We start from the raw sequence: 25272 nt of genomic DNA on the forward strand, positions 1-25272 counted from the left end.
CCTAGAGCTGGTTTGGTGGTGCTGAGTTCTCTTAGCTTTTGCTTGTCTATAAAGCTTTTGATTTCTTCATCAAATCTGAATGAGATCCTTGCTGGATAGAGTAACCTTGGTTGTAGGTTCTTCCCTTTCATCACTTTAAGTATATCATGCTACTCCCTTCTGGCTTGTAGAATTTCTTCTGAGAAATCAGCTGTTAACCTTATGGGAGTTCCCTTGTATATTATTTGTCATTTTTCCCTTGCTGCATTCAATAATTTTTCTTTGACTTTAATTTTTGCCAATTTGATTACCATGTGTCTTGGCATGTTTGTCTTTGGGTTTATCCTGTACGGGACTTTGCACTTCCTGGACTTGGATGACTATTTCCTTTCCCATGTTAAGGAAGTTTTCGACTATAATCTCTTCAAATATTTTCTCAGGTCTTTTCTCTCTCTCTTCTCCTTCTGGGACCCCTATAATGCGAATGTTGTTGCGTTGAATGTTGTCCCAGAGGTCTCTTAGGCTGTCTTCATTTCTTTTCATTCTTTTTTCTTTATTCTGTTCTGCAGCAGTGAATTCCACCATTCTGTCTTCCAGGTAACTTATCCGTTCTTCTGCCTCAGTTATCCTGCTATTGATTCCTTCTAGTGTAGTTTTCATTTCAGTTATTGTATTGCTCATCTCTGTTTGTTTGTTCTTAATTTTTCTAGGTCTTTGTTAAACATTTTTTGCATCTTCTCCATCTTTGCCTCCATTCTTTTTCCAAGGTCCTGGATCATCTTCACTATCATTATTCTGAATTCTTTTTCTGGAAGATCGGCTATCTCCACTTCATTTAGTTGTTTTCCCAGGGTTTTATGTTGTTCCTTCATCTGGTACATAGACCTCTGCCTTTTTATATTGTCTATATTTCTGTGAATGTGGTTTTTGTTCCACAGGCTGCAGAACTGTGGTTCTTCTTGTTTCTGCTGTCTGCCCTCTGGTGGATGAGGCTATCTGTGAGGCTTGTGCAAGTTTCCTGATGGGAGGGACTGGTGGTGGGTAGAGCTGACTGTTGCTCTTGTGGGCAGAGCTCAGTAAAACTTTAATCCTCTTGTCTGCTGATGGGTGGGGCTGAGTTCCCTCCCTGTTGGTTGTTTGGCCTGAGGCGACTGAACACTGGAGCCTACCTGGGCTCTTTGGTGGGGCTAATGGCGGACTCTGGGAGGTCTCATGCCAAGGAGTACTTCCCAGACCTTCCGCTGCCAGTGTCCTTGTCCTTTGGTGAGCCACAGATGTCACCGGCCCCTGCAGGACACCCTGCAACACTAGCAGGTAGGTGTGGTTCAGCCTCCTATGGGGTCACTGCTGCTTCCCCTGGGTCCTGATACTCACACTACTTTGTGTCCTCCAAGAGTGGGATCTTTGTCTCCCCCAGTCCTGCTGAGTGCAGCAATCAAATCCCACTAACTTTCAAAGTCTGATTCTCTAGGAATTCCCACTCCCATTGCCAGACCCCCAGTTTGGGAAGCCTGAGGTGGGTCTCTGAACCTTCACTCTCCAGTGGTTGAACTTCTGTGGTATAAGTGTTCTCCAGTTTGTGTCACCCACCCAGCAGTTATGGAATTTGATTTTATTGTGATAGCACCCTTCATACCGTCTCATTGCAGCTTCTCCTTTGTCTTTGCATGTGGGGTATCTTTTTTTGGTGAGTGTCTTCCTATAGATGATTGTTCAGCAGTTAGTTATGATTCCAGTGTTCTTGAAAGAGGGAGTGAGAGCATGTCCTTCTACTCTGCCATCTTGAACCAATCTTCCAAAAAAAAAAAAATTACCCACCCTGCTAACTCTAAATGTCAATTATTCTAAAACTAATAAACTGAATAAACTTTTATTGATTGTTGTGCAGCAGTAGTGTACTGACGGAGAGAGAATGTTAAGAGAGTGATAGTCATTGTTGGGGTCTATATATTTAAGGCAGTGCTGTCTAATAGAGTGTTCTGTGTTGATAGAAATACTCTATATGATTGGTTCAAGCTCTTGCAAGAGCACTGGAATCACAACTAACTGCTGAACAATCATTGACAGGAGGATACTGGAACTTACCCAAAAAGATACCCCACATCCAGACAAGGGAGAAACCACAATGAGATGGTAAGAGGGGTGCAATCACAATAAAATCAAATCCCATAACCACTGGTTGGGTGACCCACAAACAGGAGAATACTTAGGTTACAGAAGTCCACCCACTGGAGTGAAGGTTCTGAGCCCCACGTCAGGCTTCCCATCCTCGGGGTCTGGCAACAGACGGAGGATTTCCCAGAGAATCAGACTTTGAAAGCTAGTGGGATTTGATTGCAGGACTTTGACAGAACCTGGGGAAACAGAGACTGCACTCTTGGAGGGCACACACAACGTAGTGTATGCATTAGGACATATGGAGAAGGAGCAGTGACCCCAGAGGTGGCTGAACCAGACCTACCTGCTAGTGTTGGAGGGTATCCTGTAGAGATGGGGAGTGACTGTGGCTCACTGTGAGGACAAGGACACTGGCAGCAAAAGGTCTGGGAAGTACTCCTTGGCATGAGCCCTCCCAGAGTCTGTCATTAGCCCCACAAAAAAACCTGTAGCCTCCAGTGCTGGGTTGCCTCAGACCAAACAACCAACAGGGAGGGAACTCCACCCCACCCATAAGCAGACAGGCAGATTAAAGTTTTACTCAGCTCTGCCCACCAGAGCAACGCCCAGCTATACCTACCACCAGTCTCTCCCATCAGGAAGCTTGCACAAGCCTCTTGGATAGCCTCATCCACCAGAAGGCAGACAGCAGAAACAAGAATAACTACAATCCTGCAGCCTGTGGAACAAAAACCACATTCACAGAAAGATAGACAAAACAAAAAGGCAGAAGACTATGTATCAGATGAAGGAACAAGACAAAGCCCCAGAAATACAAATAAAAGAAGTGGAGATAAGCAACCATTCAGAAAAACAATTCAGAATAATGATAGTGAAGATGATCCAGGACCTTGGAGAAAGAATGGAGGCAAAGATCAAGAAAGTGCAAGAAATGTTTAACAAAGACCTAGGAGAATTAGAGAACAAACAACAGAGATGAACAACACAATAACTGAAATGAAAAAAAATACACTAGAAGAAATCAACAGCAGAATAACTGAGGCAGAAGAATAGATAAGTTACCTGGAAGACAGAATGGTCCAATTCACTGTCATGGAACAGAATAAAGTAACAGAATGAAAAGAAATGAAGACAACCTTAGAGACCTCTAGGACAACATTAAGCGCACCAACATTCTCATTATAGGGGTTCCAGATGGAGAAGAGAGAGAGAAAGGACCTGAGAAAATTTTTGAAGAGATTATAGTCGAAAATCTCCCTAACATGGGAAAGAAAATAGCCACCCAAGTCCAGGAAGTGCAGACAGTCCCTGGCAGGATAAACCCAAGGGGAAACACACCAAGACACATAGTAATCAAAGTGACAAAAATTACAGACAAAGCAAAATTATTAAAAGCAACAAGGGGAAAATGACAAATAATATACAAGGGAACTCCCATTAGGTTAACAGCTGATTTCTCAGAAGAAACTCTACCAGCCAGAAGGGAGTGGCATAATATATTTAAAGTGATGAAAGGGAAGAACTTACAACCAGGATTACTCTACCCAGCAAGAACCTCATTCAGATTTGATGGAGAAGTCAAAAGCTTTACAGACAAACAAAAGCTAAGAGAAGTCAGCACTACCAAACCAGCTCTACAAGAAACACTGAAGGAACTTTTCTAAGTGAGAAACACAGAGAAGAAAAGGAACTACAAAATCAAACCCTCAAAAATTAAGAAAATAGTAATAGGAACATACATATCAATAATTACCTTAAATGTGAATGGATTAAATGCTCCAACCAAAAGACACAGGCTGGTTGAATGGATCCAAAAACAAGACCATATATATGCTCTCTATAAGAAACCCACTTCAGACCTAGGGACACATACAGACTGAAAGTGAGGGGATGGAAAAAGATATTGCATGCAAATGGAAATCAGAAGCAATCTGTAGTAGAAATTCTCATATCAGAAAAATTGGACATTAAAATGAAGACTATTACAAGAGACAAAGAAGGACACTACATAATGATGAAGGGATCATCCAAGAAGATATAATAATTCTAAATATATATGCACCCAACATAAGAGCACCTCAATACATAAGGCAAATGCTAACAGCTATAAAAGAGGAAATCAACAGTAACACAATTATAGTGGGGGACTTTAATATCTCACTTACACCAGTGGACGATTATCTAGTCAGAAAATTAATAAGGAAATACAAGCTTTAAATGACACAATAAACTAGATAGATTTTATTGATATTTATATGACATTCCATCCAAAAACAGTAGATTACACTTTCTTCTCAAGTGCACATGGAATATTACCCAGGGTAGATCACATCTTGGGTCACAAATCAACCCTTGGTAAATTCAAGGAGGTTGAAACCATATCAAGCTTCTTTTCTGACCACAATGCTATGAGATTAGAAATGAATTACAGGGGAAAAAAGTAAAAAGCACAAACACATGGAGGCTAAACAATACATTACTAAATAACCAAGAGCTCACTGAAGAAATCAAAGAGGAAACCAAAAAATACCTAAAGACAAATGACAACAAAAACACAATGATCCAAAATCTATGGGATGCAGCAAAAGCAATTTTAAGAGAGAAGTTTACAGCAGTACAATCCTACCTCAAGAAACAAGAACAATCTCAAATTAAGAATCTAAACTTACACCTAAAGGAACTACAGAAAGAAGAACAAACAAAACCCAAAGCTAGCAGGAGAGAAATCATAAAGATCAGAGCAGAAATAAATGAAATAGAAACAAAGAAAACAATACCAAAGATCAATAAAATTAAAAGGTGTTTCTTTGTGAAGATAAACAAAATTGCTAAACCTTAGCCAGACTCATCAAGAAGAAAAGGGAGAAGACTCAAATCAACAGAATTAGAAATGAAAAAGGAGAAGTAACAACTGACACTGCAGAAATAAAAAGGATCATGAGAGACTAGTATAGCAACTATATGCCAATAAAATGGACAACCTAGAAGAAATGGACAATACTTAGAAAAACACAACCTCCTGAGCCCGAACCAGGAAGAAATAGAAAATATAAACAGACTAATCACAAGCACTGAAATTGAAACTGTGATTGAAAATATTCCAACAAACAAAAGCCCAGGACGAAATGGCTTCACAGGTGAATTCTATCAAACAATTAGAGAATAGCTAACACCCATCCTTTATAAACTCTTCCAGAAACTTGCAGAGGAAGGAACACTCCCACACTCATTCTATGAGACCACCATCACCCTGATACCAAAACCAGACAAAGATACAACAACATAAATAAATAAATAAAATTAGAAAAAAAAGATACAACAACAAAAAAAGTTACAGCCCAATATCACTGATGAATATAGGTGCAAAAATCCTCAACAAACTACTAGCAGACAGAATCCAACAACACATTAAAAGGATCATACACCATGATCAAGTGGGATTTATCCCAGGGATGCAAGGATTCTTCAATATATGCAAATCAATCAATGTGATACACCATATTAATAAAGTGAAGAAGAAAAACCGTATGATCATCTTAATAGATGCAGAAGAAGCTTTTGACAAAATTCAACAGCAATTTATGATAAAAACTCTCCAGAAAGTGGACATAGCAGGAATCTACTTCAACATAATATAGGCCATATATGACAAACCCACAGCAAACATCATTCTCAGTGGTGAAAAACTAAAAGCATTTCCTCTAAGATCAGGAACAAGACAAGGATGTCCACCCTTGCCACTATTATTCAACATAATTTTGGAAGCACTAGCCATGGCAATCAGAGAAGAAAAAGAAATAAAAAGAATACAAATTGGAAAAGAAAAAGTAAAATTGTCAGTTTGCAGATGACATGATACTATACATAGAAAATCCTAACAATGCCACCAAAAAACTACTAGAGCTAATCAATGAATTTGGCAATTTAAAGATACAAAATTAATGCACAGAAATCTCTTCCATTCCTATACTCTATCAATGAAAGATCAGAAAGAGAAATTAAGGAAACAATACCATTCACCACTGCAAAAAAAAAAGAGTAAAATATGTAGGAATAAACCTCCCTAAGGAGGTAAAGACCTGTACTCAGAAAACTATAAGACAGTGATGAAAGAAATCAAAGATGACACAAACAGATGGAGAGATATGCCATGTTCTTGGATAGGAAGAATCAATATTGTGAGAATGAATATACTACCCAAAGCAAATCTACAGATTCATTGCAATCCCTATCAAATTACAAATAGCATTTTAACAGAACTAGAATAGAATATATTAAGATTTGTGTGGAGACACAAAAGGCACCAAATAGCCAAAGCCATCTTGAGAAAAAAAAAAACGGATCTGGAGGAATCAAACTCCCTGACTTCAGACTATACTACAAATGTACAGTAATCAGGGCTTCCCTGGTGGCGCAGTGGTTGAGAGTCCGCCTGCCGATGCGGGGGACGCAGGTTCGTGCCCCGGTCCGGGAGGATCCCACATGCCGCGGAGCGGCTGGGCCCATGAGCCATGGCCGCTGAGCCTGCGCGTCCGGAGCCTGTGCTCCACAACGGGAGAGGCCACAGCGGTGAGAGGCCCATGTACCGAAAAAAAAAAAAAAAAAAGTACAGTGATCAAGAGAATATGCTACTGGCAGAAAAACAGAAATATAGATCAATGGAACAGGATAGAAAGCCCAGAGATAAACTCATGCACATAAGGTCACGTTAATTTTGATAAAGGAAGCAAGAATATACAGTGGAGTAAAGACAGCCTCTTCAATAAGTGGTGCTGGGAAAACTTGACAGGTACATGTAAAAGAATGAGATTAGAACACTCGCTAACACCATACACAATAATAAACTCAAAATGGATTAGAGACCTAAATGTAAGGCAGACACTATCAAACTCTTAGAGGAAAACATAGGCAGAACACTCTATGACATAAATAAAGCAAGATCCTTTTTGACCTACCTCCTAGAGAAATGGAAATGAAAGCAAAAATAAACAAATGGGACCTAATGAAACTTAAAAGCTTTTGCCCAACAAAGGAAACCATGAACAAGACGAAAAGACAACCCTCAGAATGGGAGAAAATATTTGCAAATGAAGCAACTGACAAAGGATTAATCTTCAAAACATACAAGCAGCTCATGCAGCTCAATATCAAAAAAACAAACAACCTAATCCAAAAATGTACAGAAGACCTAAATTGACATTTCTACAAAGAAGATATACAGATTGACAACAAACACTTGGAAGAATGCTAAACATCATTAATCATTAGAGAAATGCAAATCAAAACCACAATGAGATATTATCTCACACTGGTCAGAATGGCCATTATCAAAAAATCTACAAGCAATAAATGCTGGAGAGGGTGTGGAGAAAAGGGAACCCTTTTGTACTGCTGGTGGGAATGTAAATTGACACAGCCACTACAGAGAACAGTATGGAGGTTCCTTAAAAAACTAAAAATAGAACTACCATATGACGTAGCAATCCCACTACTGGGCATATACCCAGAGAAAACCATAATTCAAAAAGAGTCATGTACCAAAATGTTCATTGCAGCTCTATTTACAATAGCCAGGACATGGAAGCAATGTAAGTGTCCATCAACAGATGAATGGATAAAGAAGATGTGGCACATATATACAATGGAATGTTACTCAGCCATAAAACGAAATGAAATTGAGTTATTTGTAGTGAGGTGGATGGACCTAGAATCTGTCATACAGAGTGAAGTAAGTCAGAAGGAGAAAACAAATACGTATGCTAACACATATATATGGAATCTAAAAAAAAAAAAAAAAAGGTCATGAAGAACCTAGAGGCAAGATGGGAATAAAGACACAGACCTACTAGAGAATGGACTTGAGGATACGGGAAGGTGCAAGGGTAAGCTGGGACAAAGTGAGAGAGTGGCATGGACATATATACACTACCAAACGTAAAATAGATAGCTAGTGGGAAGCAGCCGCATAGCACAGGGAGATCAGCTCGGCGCTTTGTGACCACCTAGAGGGGTGGGAAAGGCGGGGTGGGAGGGAGGGAGATGCAAGAGGGAAGAGTTATGGGGACATATGTATATGTATAGCTGATTCACTTTGTTATAAAGCAGAAACTAACACACCATTGTAAACAATTATACGCCAATAAAGATGTTAAAAAATAATTTAAAAAAAAAAAAGAAAAAGACACATGCACCCCCAATGTTCATTGCAGCACTATTTACAATAGCCAGGTCATGGAAGCAACCTAAGTGACCATCGACAGATGAATGGATAAAGAAGATGTGACATATATATACAATGCAATATTACTCAGCCATAAAAAGGAACAAAATTGGGTCAATTGTAGAGACATGGATGGACCTAGAGACTGTCATACAGAGTGAAGTAAGTGAGAAAGAGAAAAACAAATATCGTATATTAACACATATATGTGGAATCTAGAAAAATGGTGCAGATGAACTGAGTTGCAAGGCAGAAATAGAGACGCAGATGTAGAGAACAAACGTATGGACACCAAGTGGGGAAAGTGGTGGGGAGGGGGGGTGGAATGAATTGGGAGATTGGGATTGACATATATACACTAATATGTATAAAATAGATAACTAATAAGAATTATTACAATATGGTACTGGCACAAAAACAGAAATATAGATCAATTATTACAATAATCCAATACAACAGACAGCACATGTGACTATGGAGCAGTTTCAAGGTGACCAGTGCTATTGAAGAATTTTGTTTAATTTTATTTTGATCAGTTTCCACATGCGGCTGTATTGGACAGTTCTGGTTTACAAAACAAGATACAGGAATAAAAAATGGAGATTGTAGTAAATTTGAAAACAGAAGTTTAGGGGACAAAAGATTAAATTGAAGAAACTCCTCCATGTTTTAAAAAAGTGTATCAAACTTGTAAATGAATACAATGGATTTTAAAAATGTACATAATATACATTGAAATTATTTGAGTACTCAAGAGTTTATGCAAGAATCTTTTTAGTAGTGTAGAAATGACCTTAGGCTAGAAATTCTTCCTGAATATCTAAATCTGTTTATAATACAGATTTACCCAAGATTTTGAATATACTGAGGAACAGAGCAAACATAATCATGTTTTGTATATTCAGTTTATGGGATTCCAATGACTGATATGATCCCATATAACAGTAATGAGTACAAGGATAGAAACCAATCATAAAGGCCAGAATCAAAAACAAAGTACAATATAGATCCTGGCTTTAGAAAATGACAGGGGAAAAAGATTATGCAAGTGTATTAATTCATTAAATTCTCACTATTAAATACTTTGTCAAAAATAGAGTGACAAGTCCTTGCTAGAAACTTTAAGAAAGAAAGAAAGAGATGACTAGTCAGAACATGGATTCTAAATCAATCCAAGTTATTTTGGCAGATCATAATGAAAGTGAAGCCATGTTTGGAATAGTATGCTATATACACTTCAGATCACCATATTACTCTGTTGAAAGAACATCACTAAAATTAAAGAGGTTGAATGGAAGGCAACCAGATGAACTTAAAATTTAAGAGGCTAGAGAATTATTCATGAAGAACGATTATCCAGCTTAGCATATGTGGCCTTAAGAAAGATGATTAAGAAGAGAACTGAAAGCAGTTTAATAGAGATTGCAAGGAAAGTCTGGAGTACACATGACCTGAAATTGAAAATGAGGAAATGTAAACTAGGAAACAATTCCTCATAGTGAGAGTCAGACAAATGCAAAAGCTTGCTAAGGAAGGTGGTTGAAGTACTATTACTAAAGATATGAAAAATGGATTAAATTATAAAATTAACCCTTCCATTGGTAAAACTTTACAAAAGGATCTAGCAGCCTATTATTGCTAATAGCAAACTGAGTAACTAGGATATAGGCTATATGTTTAAAAGGACTAAAGGTTGTTTTTTGTTTTTTTCCTTCGGTACTCGGGCCTCTCACTGTTGTGGCCTCTCCCGTTGCGGAGCACAGGCTCCGGACGCGTAGGCTCAGCGGCCATGGCTCACGGACCCAGCCGCTCCGCAGCATGTGGGATCCCCCCGGATCGGGGCATGAACTCGTGTCCCCGCACCGGCAGACGGACTCTCAACCACTGCGCCACCAGGGAGGCCCAGGACTAAAGTTTTGATGTAGTTCTACCGTAAAGATTTGAAGGGCAAATACAGAGGAAATGTAGTATAGTAAAAGGGGCACTGACATCATTGGAGTAGGAAAGACTTCTATTTGAATTCTCATTCTGCCATTATTAATGCTCAAACTAGAGTCAAATTGATTTACCTTTCTGAATCCGAGTCTCCAAAGTTGAAGTGAGTTTAATGAGACCGACTTAAAAAAGTTGTTTTGATGTTTAATAAAATAATATGTAGAAACTGCCTAGCACTGTGTTTGGGCATTCTTTTGTTCCTTATAAACATGGGCCTCAGTTTAGTCAACTGTAATATATATGGACACACCCGTCAGAACAATTCCTTCTAGTATTTATGGAGCATTAGCCTGTGAGAAGTGTTCTCCTAGGTACCAGCTGTATAAATAGAGGGAAGGAGTCTACATTCTTTGCCCTCAAGGAATCATAATCTAATCAGGAAAAAAAAAGACTCATAAACAATAGTTACATAAGTCAAACCATGAGAAACATTCTAAACAGCCACAAACGAATGCTTTGGGAAAAGAGAAAGGTAAGATTGGAAGGGGATGAGCAGGGTAACAATCTGTATAGAGTAAAATAAACTATTTTATCTTGGTGTTCAGATGTCCTTGTCAGTTCATTAATTTTGAGTTTATTTATTTCTTTAACAAATATTTATCTAGCACCTACAGTATTCCAGGCTCTGAAATACAATGATGAAGGAAGTACAGTGGTGCCTGCTTTCACTGAGTCTATAATCTAGTCTAAAATGAATTGGAGAGCTTTACATTACAAGCTTGTCTTTATGGAGTGTATGGAATCAGGGGTAAATTTCATGGCATGGGCCTCATGCCTTACAATGTTTAGATTAAAACAAGCCTCAAGAGCAAGTCAGAAGGTAAAAACTTCCATAAAAAGCAATATACAGACTGAAGGGTGTATATGTAGAAACGGGAAAGATCAGTCCTTTCTGTTTGGGCTATTATAGTAACAGAATAGAAGGAATTCTGGGCATAAGGGAGGATGTTTGGCTTTAGAATGAAGATAAATCTTAGATTTCTTTTAAACACCAATGGATAGAGTCAGCCTTTTCTCTCACCTGTTGCCCTCCTGGTTCAGGACTAGTTTTTTACACCTCAATACCAAATAAATATTTGTTTAATAAATTAAATGTCAATGAATATTAAGTTAAAAGGTTTATATTTTTATTCTGAAATGTAATTTCTGGTAATTTGTATTTTTATAATTATTCTTTTTATTGAGGTTGAAATTTTAGTTGCCCACCTCACAGATCTGGTATTTATGAAGAAATTTAGAGTTATATTACTGCAAAATGTAATGAAACATTGAGCTTGTTATATTTCTCTTTTCTCCATACACCCTCTTAACCTCTTCCATAGCCTAACTGAATCATTTATGTCAAAAGATGGTATTTTATGAATATGAAAAAATGTTTTCTCCTTTTTTGAAAATGCTTTGCCATTTGCAGTTTGAATGCCCTTTGTATTTTTGCCCAGAAAGCCATAAAAAGCAGGTACTGCTAACAGCCATTAGAATTACCTAGTTCAGTTAAGGCCATATAAGCACTTAGCCAGATTTATTTGAAGATGGCTTCATTTAACAAGCCTCTCAAATATAATTTAAATGATCTATGTACCCAAACTGTAAAATAGTCTAATAAATTGCTGGTGTGTAAAAATAATCAAAACTTAAAAGCTTTTGCATAGCAAAGGAAACCATCAACAAAACAAAAAAAGCAACCTACTGAATGGGAGAAGATATTCAGAAATGATATGTCTGATAAGGGGTTAATATCTGAAATATATAAAGAACTCATACAACTCAATATCCAAAAAAAGAGAAATCCTGTATATTTTTCCTTAAATGTGGTATCTAAAAAATAAAAAGAATAAATATAACAAAACAGAACAGACTCACAGATACAGAGAACAAACTAGTGGCTACGGGTAAGGGTGGGGAGAAGGGCAAGATATGGGAAGGGGATTAAGAAGTACAAACTACTAGGTATAAAATATGTAAATATAAGATGTAATGTACAGCATGCGGAGTATAGCTAATATTTTATAAAGCTTTACATGGAGTATAATCTATAAAAATATAAAATCACTATGACGTACACCTGAAACTAAGTAATATAATATTGTAAGGCAACTATACTCCAATTTATATATATAAGTATATATGTAACAGATATGAAGAATCCTGTCACACTCAACAAATGATCAAGAGGGTTAATATTACATTTTAAGAGAGCCAGACATCAGATACGGAAATACTAATGTACAGGTATGCTCCTGATCCAGGGTGTATTAATTGAAATAACATGTTTTTAAACTTGCTAATTGATTTACTGGGTAGTCTCCATAATCTAGATCAGTTTTTCCCTTTGTTTTTAGGAGAGTCAACACACGTTCTTAGAATTTTCCTCAGAGACAGGACTATAGCACTTATACCTTGCTTTATTCCTCTCACTTTCTTTTTCTCTTTCGCACTTTCTAATAAACTTTAGAATACAATTAACAGTTTTGCCTGTCTTTTTGGTCACTTTAGAGAAAGAAAATGAGATTCAAACTCAACTTTGAATTACTTAGCTTCACATTGCATGGTAAGAAAGCAATACAAAATTTTAAACACTTTGTGATTTGATATCATTTGTTTAATATTTTTGAAAAGACAATCACAAATAATGCTATGGAAGACAATGAAGGACTAAACATATTGGAAATAATTCTAGGTTTTAAATGATGTCTTTCTCTTCTAAATATGATTAGTTGTCAGGTCTTCAGAAACTCTCTTAATCAATGAGACTTCAGGGATAATTTAACACCCCAACTTCAAAATGTGCTTAAATAATGAACTGTTTAGGATGAGTTTGAAGCACAATAAAATTTTTGTGTTTTAGAGACCCAGGTTCTAGCCTCAGTTTTGCTGATAGTCTGTCTTTCTGGGTGAGCCACTTTTGTTGATTCTTTTGTCCATCTGTCACAGGGTGAATGACCTGCTTTATTCCTTGGCAAAAGGAATAAATAAACATTTCCTAGGTTTTTCAAATGCCAATTTGATCCAAATGTTGAATGCAACTGAAAACAAATGCAGTAAGACAAAAGAGAAAGGCTTTGTCATCATGACAGCTGGATAATACACAACATTGAAATACTGTTTGTCCCACAATTAGTGTTAAATATTGTAGCTGATTTTCTTTCATTGAATAGATGCTTTTGCTGGCATTGTGTAGACAAAACCAATTTTAATTTTCTTTAAAATAAGCGGGGTTTTTTTGTGTATTAAAATTGCTAAGAGAGCATCAGTGGAGTGTTGACTTTTGATCTCTTTTACCTGTAGTGGTGATATGTTTGCACTGAACCAGTGAACTATCTACACAGTCTCAGCTGATCCCTACTGTGATTGAAATGTTTCCGAGACAACTGGCCAGGATTATGGAGGCACAAAATGTGACTGAAGAACAGATGTCTTCTTCATTTGAAGTTAACTAGTCTGTTAGGATTCAACCTTTGACCTTATCCTTATGAGTATTCAGAACTAGTCAAATTAACTGGTCCCATTTTCCTTCTCTCATAGCCATTAGGGAATACTCTCAGAGAAAGAAGAGTATGTAACAGGTGTTACGATCTCTACTTAGGAGCCATTAAATGTCTCAAGTTCACTTTTCCTAAGTTTTGAGAACATAAAACCTAGTGAAATATTTTAGTACTGGGACATCTATTATCTTGTACTATGGTTTGGCTAGATAGGATTATTTTCATTTAAACTTTCTATAACTTATGATAAATTACCATAATTTGATTTGTTATAATTGTAGATATAATTCTGTTAGACATGTAAAATTAAAATGGCAAAGCCCTTAATATAACTATTAAGGTGCCTTATCTATGGGGAAATTAATTCTTCCCTCCAACCCAAGACAGCATAGAACCTCTTTGCCCCTTCTGCTATATGAAGACACAGCAAAATGATAGCTGTCTATGAAACAGGAAGCAGGCTTTCACTAGACATCAAAATTGCCTGTTTCTTGATCTTGGACTTCCCAGCTTGTGGAACTGTGAGAAATAAATGTTTGTTGTTTAAGCCACCTAGTCTATGGTGTTTTGTTATAGACTAAGACACTATATATCCCTGGCAGCTAACAAGGTTAGAGTTATCCATGCTTCTATCCCTAAGATAATTATTCAGGAACAACAGTATTCCACCTTATCCAGTATTTGGTTTATAACAGTCAGGCTGACAAGGAGATGTTAATGACAGAGAGTGCTTTGAAAAAAAATGTCTTCACCATGATGGCCTTTCTCAAGTATAATCAATTAAAGTCAGATGAAGATAAAAGACTAAGAATTTTGACAATGCTGATGTCTTTCACATAAGATTATGTTGCTTTGATCTACACGAAGAAGACAAGGTAGTTCATGTACTGTGTGATGCTCTTGGTAAATAAATGCTCCTAAAATGTATTCTAGGATGGATTGATTCATCTGTTCTACTTATTTTCTGATAAAAAGTATGCGACTATATTAGTTATAGCATCTAGTCACATTTAATTGGAAAATAACCATGATCAATATTTAATATCACTTCTGGTTGACATTTGTCCAAACCATATATTTCATTTTGCTTAAAATTTAAGAGTTTAATACAAACATCATTGTATGTTTTTCTATTTACATGTGAGTACAAATAAGTATTTCTTTTTGTAAATGTGTATTATCTAGGCTTTCAGTGGCTTTAAGTTTCTAAGGATCGTATGGTCTCCTTCAAAATAATATTGTCAGTCATTTCCATTCATCTTAAATAACTGTGGAGGTTTATGATCCTTAGTGTCTTAATCCCACTTCTTAGTAGACTTATTTAAATTCTAATTTACTGTTCTAATCATCTCAGATTTCAAAATTGAGAGAATGCTCTTTCAAACTCATCATTGGTTAGTGTGAAAAACTAAAACTTTACCATGTATATTTTCATTAGACTAATAATAATAAATAAATATTATTTAGTAAAAAGGTAAAATAAATAATTTAAAATTTTACTGCTTAAGCATTCATCCTGCAATTAATTTTATTACACGAACATGTTTAACCTTGAACATTTATATTTTTTATTCTTTTGAATAAAGGCACTGCAGAAGTTTTTTGAAACTAAAAAATATAAATAAGTAAAAGTAATCAAATTTACCATTTCTATGAGAGGCATTGAATGACACCAATGACAAAAAGTCAAGCAAAAAAGAATTCAAGTTCTACTTCTGCTGATTCCTATATGTGTAACCTTCAAAAGTTACTTAACTTCTATAAATTTGGGAAAATAGTATCTCCCCAATCACATTGCTGTAAGGATTAAATAAAATCATATATATAAAGTGCTTAATGGGATATCTATCACCATCATCACTCCTACCAACTTTCATGTAGGTGTTCCTTCTATTTAAGTGTGCTCTTAATGTAAGTTACCCTTTGTATGTGGTTGATTTTGATAACTGTGATCAGATTACTGAAAATATACAATTAGAAATGTAGACATGTAGAATGATTGTAGAAAAGTCTCACTGGTACAGAAAATGCCAAAAAACATGGAAACCCTTTCTGAAAATGGAGTCCCCATTCAAAGATTCTCAGTGACAGATACTCTGCTAAATCATTGCAACCCATGTAAAGCTACAAATCTGTGTGTGTGTGTGTGTGTGTGTGTGTGTGTGGTTGTGTATGCATGCACACAAGTAGGAGGAAGAAGAAAGGAAAGAGTTTGAGGAATAAGGAATGATCTCCCTAACCCTGTCTACTTCACCTTTTTTCTCCTCTGGGGAAATTAGACTAAATAGAGGAAAAACAAGCTTAGATAAAAGCCAAAAGGCCAGTGTATTACTAATTAGGTAAATAAACAGTATGCTGTAAAACCTTTGTAATTTGTTATCTGGATCATTCAGAATGGCACGAAATTTGAAATAACTACTATTCCCCAGCCTATTAGATAAGATTTCCCCATTAAAATCAGTCATTTAACCCAAAGTACAAAAATACATATAATTTGAGGTGGAAATTGGGTCCCAAGCGTACCTTGGGTTGCTAAATTGGTTAGATAACTTGAAGCTAATGTCACTAAATAGCTACGAGTTAGCCATAAGTAAAAGAATGATCTGTGAACCACTCTGATTCCTTGTCAACAGCAAAAGAGGGAGCTGCTTAGACTATAAAGGAAGTAACCTTTGCACATGACTTCCTTTTATTGACAGGTGATCTGGACAATTTACTGTTTTTCTTTGAAGGTTCATACATGCTTAGCTCTGGTGCAGTTTTAATGAGATACAGACATCTGATACTCAAAACCCTTTGCCTCAAAATTGCCCTTCTATTCTAATTAACTAGGTTTTGTGGTATTTTTATTTGTTTTCTAGTCTCATTTTTGGTCTTAATTAAAAGAGACAGTATGATAAAATGGCTATTTCCTTTGTGCACATGCATTCACTGATGTTTGCAAGTTTAACTCAAACTTCTGGATAAGAGTATGGCACATTGGGTTGGAACATGCATTAGGTTCCAGATATCAAAGTTAGCTTTACTTTGACTTTGTGAGATTCTAAAAGCAGCTGTGCTTTGTTGCACTTGCTTAGATCCCAACAGTGATTTAGTTCTGAGGTTTATATATTTGTCTCTTATGTGTCAAAAGTCCTATCCCTTGTGACTTTACAACTCTGTTTTTGTATTTAATGTAAAAGCATGATAGCTTCACATTGATGATTGTCAGCAGTTGCTATTTATCATCTGTCAAAATTTTTTCTCACGGGAAGGCAGAAAATCAAATGGATTATGGCTGTTTTTTTAGTTGCTTCAAGGAATCTTACATGACACAAGGCAAAAAAAAAAAAAAAATGGTAAAATGACTCCTTGACAAGTAACTTAGCATTCAGATAAATCTGTGATTTTATGCACATAACAGCACCATCATTCAGCCTGACAAAATAGCATATTTTAAAGTGTTATGTCAATTCGCTTGTTTGACCTCTAGGTTGCTTCACCACCTGGCCTGGTAGTTACATAGTTTTGCGGTTACTTGTTTCTGGTGAAACAATAAACTGAGCTGGTTTGATGGCACCTCTGAAGAGTGCGAAAGGGATACAGTTATTGGATTCTTTTCTTTTCAGATTTTCCATTTTTTTTTTGTTGTTGAGATTATCATCACATTCTGATGACCTTTCAAAATTGGGGAAGCCAATGTCATTGAAGAGAGATCAGTGGAATTTTAGTAATTAATTTTTATTAACCTAAAATACAGGTACATTTAGAGATATAAATGATGATGTTGGAAGTAAGTGAAATCAACCACATAGAAATTTTGAAATAAGAAATATGCAGTCCTTATACAACCATATAAAATGCTAATTGTGTTTTAGGAATAATCGTCTTTACCGAACATAGACATGGAATTTATAAGACTACTAGGTTCCCATGAAATATCTGTTGTTAACTTTAGAGATGAACATAGAGATATGTTCCAGCCCAGAGTTTCCCAGCCTCAGCAATGAGAACACTTAGGTTGAATAACTTTTCCTGGGGTCTGTCCTGTGCATTATAGGATGATTAGTAGTAGCCCTGGCCTCTACCCACTAGATGCCAGTAGTACCCCTGGAGTTGTGGCAACCAAATATATCTCTAATGTTTACCAAATGTCCACTGAGGGCAAAAATTGCTCTGGGCTGAGAACCACCATTCCGGAGGACTTGATTCATTCCTTTCTGACAAGGTTTTGAATGGATTTTTTCTTGTCCTAGTATTGCAGCCAGCACTCTAAATAGAACAAATGACTCCAACTCTTCTGAATTCTGAGTTCAAGGAGTTATCATGAGTTCAGGCCAACCACTGCCCTAAAGGGCTTACTGGAGGTCAGTCTAAGACTGAGCTTACCAAAAACTCCATCTGTACCCTACATCCTTGCCCCCAACAGCCACTTCTCAATAAACCAATAGAAAAGGAGAACTGAAAGGTTTTTCTTTTTTCTTTTCTTAGGCGTTTAGTGTTTATAGCAAAATGCTAGACCTCCTCCTTTTCTAGGAGAAGCAAAGATTGCTTTATCCTCTCTCAGGATAAAGGAAAGTTTCCCAAGAGAGTAATTCTTAAATATTGGGGGTGGCTCCAAGTAACAGAGACTAATATTCTATTTTTCAACTCTACGTTTATTGAGCTGCAAAACCCTTAATCCCATCCTAGAGGAGTGGAATACATTGCAGTGTTCTGGTAGAGTGCTCTGGAAACCTAGATATTTTGGCACATTGTTCTTTTCATTTTCCTACTTTATCATGGCAAAGAAGAAAATTAAAACAACTATATCTCATGTGTTCTCTGAAATTTAGGGGTACTTTCAAATATCATACAGTTGGCCAAGAGACACATGAAAAGATGCTTAGCATCACTAATTATTAGAGAAATGTAAATCAAAACTATGAAGTATAGGGGCTTCCCTGGTGGCGCGGTGGTTGGGAGTCCGCCTGCCGATGCAGGGGACACGGGTTTGTGCCCCGGTCCGGGAAGATCCCGCATGCCGCGGAGCGGCTGGGCCCATGAGCTGTGGCCGCTGAGCCTGCGCGTCCGGAGCCTGTGCTCCACAACGGGGGAGGCCACAGCAGTGAGAGGCCCACGTACCGCCAAAAGAAAAAAAAAAAAACAAAAAACTATGAAGTATCACCTCATGCCAGTCAGAATGGCTATTATCAAAAAATCTAGAAACAATAAATGCTGGAAAAGGTGTGGAGGAAAGGGAACCCTCCTGCACTGTTGGTGGAAATGTAAATTGATACAGCCACTATGGAAAACAGTATGGAGGTTCCTCAAAAAACTAAAAATAGAACTACCATATGGCCCAGCAATCCCACTACTGAGCATATACCCTGAGAAAACCATAATTCAAAAAGAGTCATGTACCACAATGTTCATTGCAGCACTATTTACAATAGCCAGGACATGGAACCAACTTAAATGTCCATCAACAGATGAATGGATAAAGAAGATGTGGCACATATATACAATGGAATATTACTCAGCCATAAAAAGAAATGAAATTGAGTTGTTTGTAGTGAGGTGGAGGGACCTAGAATCTGTCATGCAGAGTGAAGTAAGTCAGAAAGAGAAAAACAAATAAATACTGTATTCTAACTCATGTATATGGGATCTAAAAAAAGAAAAATGGTACTGATGAAACTAGCTGCAGGGCAGGAATAAAGATGTAGACATAGAGAATGGACTTGAGGACATGGGGTGGGAGGGGGAAGCTGGGGCGAAGTGAGAGTAGTATTGACATATATACACTACTGAATGTAAAATAGATAGCTAGTGGGAAGCAACAGCATAGTACAGGGAGATCAACTTGGTGCTTTGTGATGACTTAGAGGGGTGGGATAGGGAGGATGGGAGGGAGGCTCAAGAGGGAGGGGGTATGGGGACACATGTATGCATATGGCTGATTCACTCTGGTGTACAACAGAAACTAACACAGTATTGTGAAACAATTATACTCCAATAAAAATCTGTTAAAAAAACTGTGCACAATTCTGGTCTAAGGCTATCTATAGTTGGAAGGTCAAAAGTACTTAGAAATAGCACAATATTATTATCTTGAAAAAGATGGAGGTAATCTCCACCTCACCCTATTGCTCCACAGTCTTCCATGGCTCCACAAGAAGGAATACAAATGAATGGAGAAGCAGGGGATATGGGGCAACCTCAACAGCTGCTTGTCAAGTGATTGAACACAAAGCCTGTAACTTAACGATAAAGGGATCCAGGGTGAAACCACTATACTAGCAGCCTTAGAAGGATCCAGAATGAACCAGAGTGAATCCAGGACACCAATCCACCAGCACATGTGGCCAGGCAGGCAAGCAGACCTTCTCTGCTCTTCTCTCTCTTTCCTTTCTCCAACATTGAGAGAGAAAGTGCCCAGAAAATGGTATTTCTGCAACAATTCATTAATCATCCATTAACCCCAAGTTCAAATTGTTTTCCCAACTGATGGGAATCCTATAAGGGATGCTGCTTCTGCAACTGTCTACAGTTTTGGTCTCTATTCCAAAAAAATATTGATAAATCAGAGGTCTATAGTACTGTCTTTATTTAGAGGTTACTGTTTGATATGTATCTGCTAATTTTATGACCATATGGCACTTATTCAGCACTTAATGTCTCACATAACTGAGTTCTTCTGAACTCAGACATCACTGGATATTTAACATTGGACATGGAGAATTTATCTTGAAACAGCCGTAAACTGATCTTTTTTCCACATGATCTCTTTCTTTCTCTTATTTTTTCTCTTTGTTTCTTTTTTAATGATAATTTTTCTAAGAAGAAAACACATTCTTTCCAAGCTATATCTCCTTATTGCAGAGGACATATCTGCCATCTGTATTCTGTCTGTCCTTCTACTCCCCTCTCCTTAATCTGTGATTCCCGCAATTCAGTTGCCATCTCCTTATATTGATTTTGCATTACAAAACCCAGAGAACCATCTGGCAAGAGCAGAATCCTCTCTGGAAGGAGCGCAACAAACTAAGAGTGCAAAGGCCATAACCCGCTTTAGCATAAAGAAAAAGGAGAAAGGCTTGCAGCTGTAATACATTAATAATTTCTGTTCAATCTCTCTTTCCTTCTATTGAGGATTTGTGGTTCCTGAAAAGAGATGAACAATATTTAAATGTGCTGCCCAGATAGACTCTCTATTTCTAGTCCATTATTCATTTCTGTCTTTTTCTATGGGACATGTGCATATTTACTCTCATGTCTTTCTTCAGTCCTCTCTGGCTCAGGTCCTCACTGTTGATTTTCACAAGTTCGAGAGAAGGGAGTTAGAAGGGAGTTAGAAGGGAGTCATATATTCAAGTTGAATAATCCTAACATTTCTGGAGTATTTGCTATGTGTGAACTGTTCAGAATTTGTGTGTGAACTTTTAAATATAACATGCATACAGACAAATGGATAAAACATGTATAGCTGATGAATTTTCATAAAATGAACATACCCATGTTACCCACAATCCTGATTATGCTCCTTTCCTACCACTAACACATCCCCAAATATAACCTTTATCCTGACTTCAAATACCATTTATTAATGCTGCTTTTTAAGAACTTTATATAAATGAAATGTATGTATTCTTTTGTCTTTGGTTTCTTTAACTCAACTTTGTGATTGTGAGAAACATTCATGTTGTTGCATGTTTATACATTCTCATTACTATATAGCTTATTTATTCATCATACTTTTGCAATTATGATTACTTATGTATGAACATTCTTGTACATGCTTTTTGGTGAAATATTTCTGTCATGTCTATACTTGGGAGAGAAATTGTTGAGACATAGGGAATTCTACCAAACAGTTTTCCAAAGTGGTTGTACTGATTTTCACTCCCAATTGCAATAGATGAGAGTTCAGTTGCTCCATATTCATTCAAGACTTGATTTTATCTGTCTTTTCTACTTTAGTCATCTGCTGGGTGTTTGTATATCTCATTGCAATTTTAATTTGCATATCTTTTATTATTACTGTTTTTGAGACTGTTCAAAATTTGTGTGAATGTGTGTGAACTTTTAATACGTTGTTGAGTATCTTTTCACATTTTTTTGGCTGTATAAATATTTCCTTTTGTGAAGTTCAAGACTTTTGCCCACAGTCTGTGGGATGTCTGCATTTTTCATAATGATTTAAAGGATTGGGAGTGGGGAGGAGGATGAATATATATGAGTACTTTGTTGAACATGTATTGTAAATATCGTCTTACACTTTGTGGATTTTTAAACTACCTTTTAAAAAAAGAACAATTTCTTAATTTAAGTGTTGTTAAATTTAACACTTTATTTTGTTCCTTACATTTAGTGCTTTTATGTCCTTGCCTACCTCAAGGTCAAGAAGAAATTGTCATGTTTTTTCCAAAATTTTTCTTGTTTTCTCTTTAATTTTTAGCTTCATAATCCATATGGAATTGATTTTTTATACAATAGGAAGTGTGGGTTGAGTCATTTGTTTTCACGTGCGGATCTGATTGATCCAGTACTATTTATTGAAAAGATTATTCTATCTCAACCACACTACACTGTTACATTTGTAAAAAAAAAAAAAAAACACAAGTAACAACTTTATGTATTAAGTCTCTTTTTGTGGATTTTCTTTTGTTCCATCAGCCTATTTATTTATCCTTACCACATTTTCTTAACTACCGCTGCTTTAGAGTATATCTAAGTATCTGATATGTGTGTTTGTTCTTCAAACTCGTCTTCAATTTCGTTCTTCTTTAAGCTAGTCTTTGCTCTCTTTGGCCACTTGAATTTCCAAGTAAATTTTAAAATCAGTGTATTTATATGCCCATCCTCCACAACTAACATACAGATATATATATATTAAAAAAAATCTGCCAGGATTTTTATTAGAATTGCAATGACTCCATTGATTAATCTGAGAAAATTGATCTTTTGTTTTAAATATTTATTCTTCCAATCCATGATTATGATATATATTTCTATTTATTAAGTTTTCTTTCTTTAACATTATTAGAGTTCAAGTGAAGTGTGCTAAAATTTCTCACTATTATTGGATTTTTAAAGTTCTCATTAAATATTACAAATTACTAAGAAATCCTGTATCTATGTTATTAGATGTGTGAAAACTTTTCTTATTAATCTTTCTGGTGGATTGTTATGAAATATCCCTTCTTACCTCTAATAATGCTTTTGCTTTAAAATCTAAATTTGACAGATACTTAGTGGCACCAGATTACATTTAATGGTTACTTGTATCATTTTCTATTCTTTTACTTGTAAACTTTCTGAGTTATATCTTTGTAAGGAGGATATAATTTTGTTTTTGTCTATGCTTTTAATCCTGCTTGACTGTCTAAATCTATTCCTTGCAATTTTAGCTCATTTATAAGTAAAATAGTTGTTGACATAGTTGAGCTTATATCTACCTATTGCCTATTTGGTTTTTATCTTTTTTTCATATGTTTTATATCTATTTTTATTTCTTTTCTTGCCTTTGAAAATTAGCCAGATATTTTTTTCTTCAAAAATTTTTGTCTCTGTTTGGTTACCCTAGATATTATAACATTTTCTTTAATTTATTAAAATCTAATATAAATATACTTATATCTCTTCATAGCCAGTGCTAAAACCTTCAAATACTTTAACTCCATTTATCATTTTCCTTTTCTTGTAGTATTATGTCATTATTGTGGGAAAATTGTCTGAGTGTTTTTCTTTTTCTGCCTGAACATATTTATTTTCTCTTAATTTTTGAGGGATATTTTCATTAGGTATAGAATTGTACACTGGCAGTTATTTTCTTTCAACACTTTAAACGTATTTTTTCTATTGTTTTCTTACGTCCATCATTTCTATCAGGAAGTTTACTGTCAGTTTTATCATTACTCTTTTGAAGGAAATGTGTTTTTAATTGTTATTTTAAATATTGTTGTCATTGATTTTTAACAGTTTTACTATAGTGTCTCTAAGTGTGTTGTTATGTGTATTTATTCTGTTTAGAATTCACAGGCATTTTATGGATTAATGTTTTTATTTAATTTTGAGTAAAACTCAGTCATTAGCTTTTCAAATATTGCTTCTGTCCCATTTTGTCTTCTTACTAGTATCCTAATTATACATTAGACCTTTTCACTAGTTCTCATATATCTCAAGAACTATCTTCTATATTTCCAGTCTGTTTTCCCCTCTGTGCTTTGGTCTTAATATTTTGGGCTGACATACCTTTAAGTTCAATAGTCATTTCTTCCATGTCCAATATGTTGTTAAACCCATGTATTGTTTCATTTTAAGATATTTTAGTTTTCAGTTCTAGAATTTCTATGCTGAAATGCTTGTTCTGTATCCTCTTGGTCATGTTTATTGTAGTTTTTCTAAATTCTATGTCTTATCTCAATTCCATATCACCTGTGGGTTTCTTTTTATCATCTTTTTTTCTTTTGGCTCTGATTATGTTTTAACTGAATGATAGGCATTTTGCATAAAAGTGATATGTATCTATGTATTGACATCTGTCTCTCTACCTACCTACCACACCGACCATTCACTCTATTCTTAGTGGATAGCTAGAGTAAGGACAGGTCACCACAACCCAATCAAAGTCCGAGCTGGCAAGAAATTGGGTTAAAATCTTTGTAAGATTTAGTCTACCTCTACTTTAGCCCCTTTCCTAAGGTATAGCTCTCCAGTGTTTCTGAGAGCCTATGGGTCTTACCAGTGCCCTTTCTTTTTTCTATGAATAATACTTTTTGTTTTTTTAGTATCATGAGAGTGTCAGGTGATTTATTCCTGGTTTCTTACAATCTCAGCTTTTCAGCTGATTTATTCCTGATTTCTTATAATCTTTTTTATGCAGTTTAAAAACATCAAGGACAAAATTGGTTCAGAGTGTTAGTTTCACTCTTCTGCTTTTTCCTTCTCTTTGAAATCTGGACCCCTCAAGTTCTGTAGTGTCCTTAAACCAGGGGTATTAACCATTATTTTGACATGGACATATTTGTTAATTTGAATAGTCTATGGTAGCTTCTCAGAATAATATTTTTAAATATATAAAATAAGATAGTTACAAAGGGAAATAATCTTATTGAAACACTATATCAAATATACATGTGTATTTGAATTTAGAGTTAAAATATATGTACTTCTTTATTTCACATTAAATAGTAATATTTAACAGGTTTAACAGCTACCATAATTTCAGTGTAAGAAGTATTAGGGTTCTGCAGAGAAGAAGAACCAATAGGATGTGTGTGTGTGTGTGTGTGTGTGTATATATATATATATATATATATATATATATATATATATATGAGATTTACTTTAAAAAATTGACTCATATGATTATAGAGGCTGGCAAGTCCAAAATTTGTAAGGTAGGCTAGCAGTCTGGAGATGTAGGGAAGAGCCAATGTTTCAGTTCAAGTCCAAAGGCCATCTTCTGGCAGAATTCCTTCTTGCTCAGTGAAGATCAGTCTTTGTTCTATGAAG

This window comes from Phocoena sinus, chromosome 1 (genome assembly GCF_008692025.1).
Source record: "Phocoena sinus isolate mPhoSin1 chromosome 1, mPhoSin1.pri, whole genome shotgun sequence".
Taxonomy (NCBI): Eukaryota; Metazoa; Chordata; class Mammalia; order Artiodactyla; family Phocoenidae; genus Phocoena; species Phocoena sinus.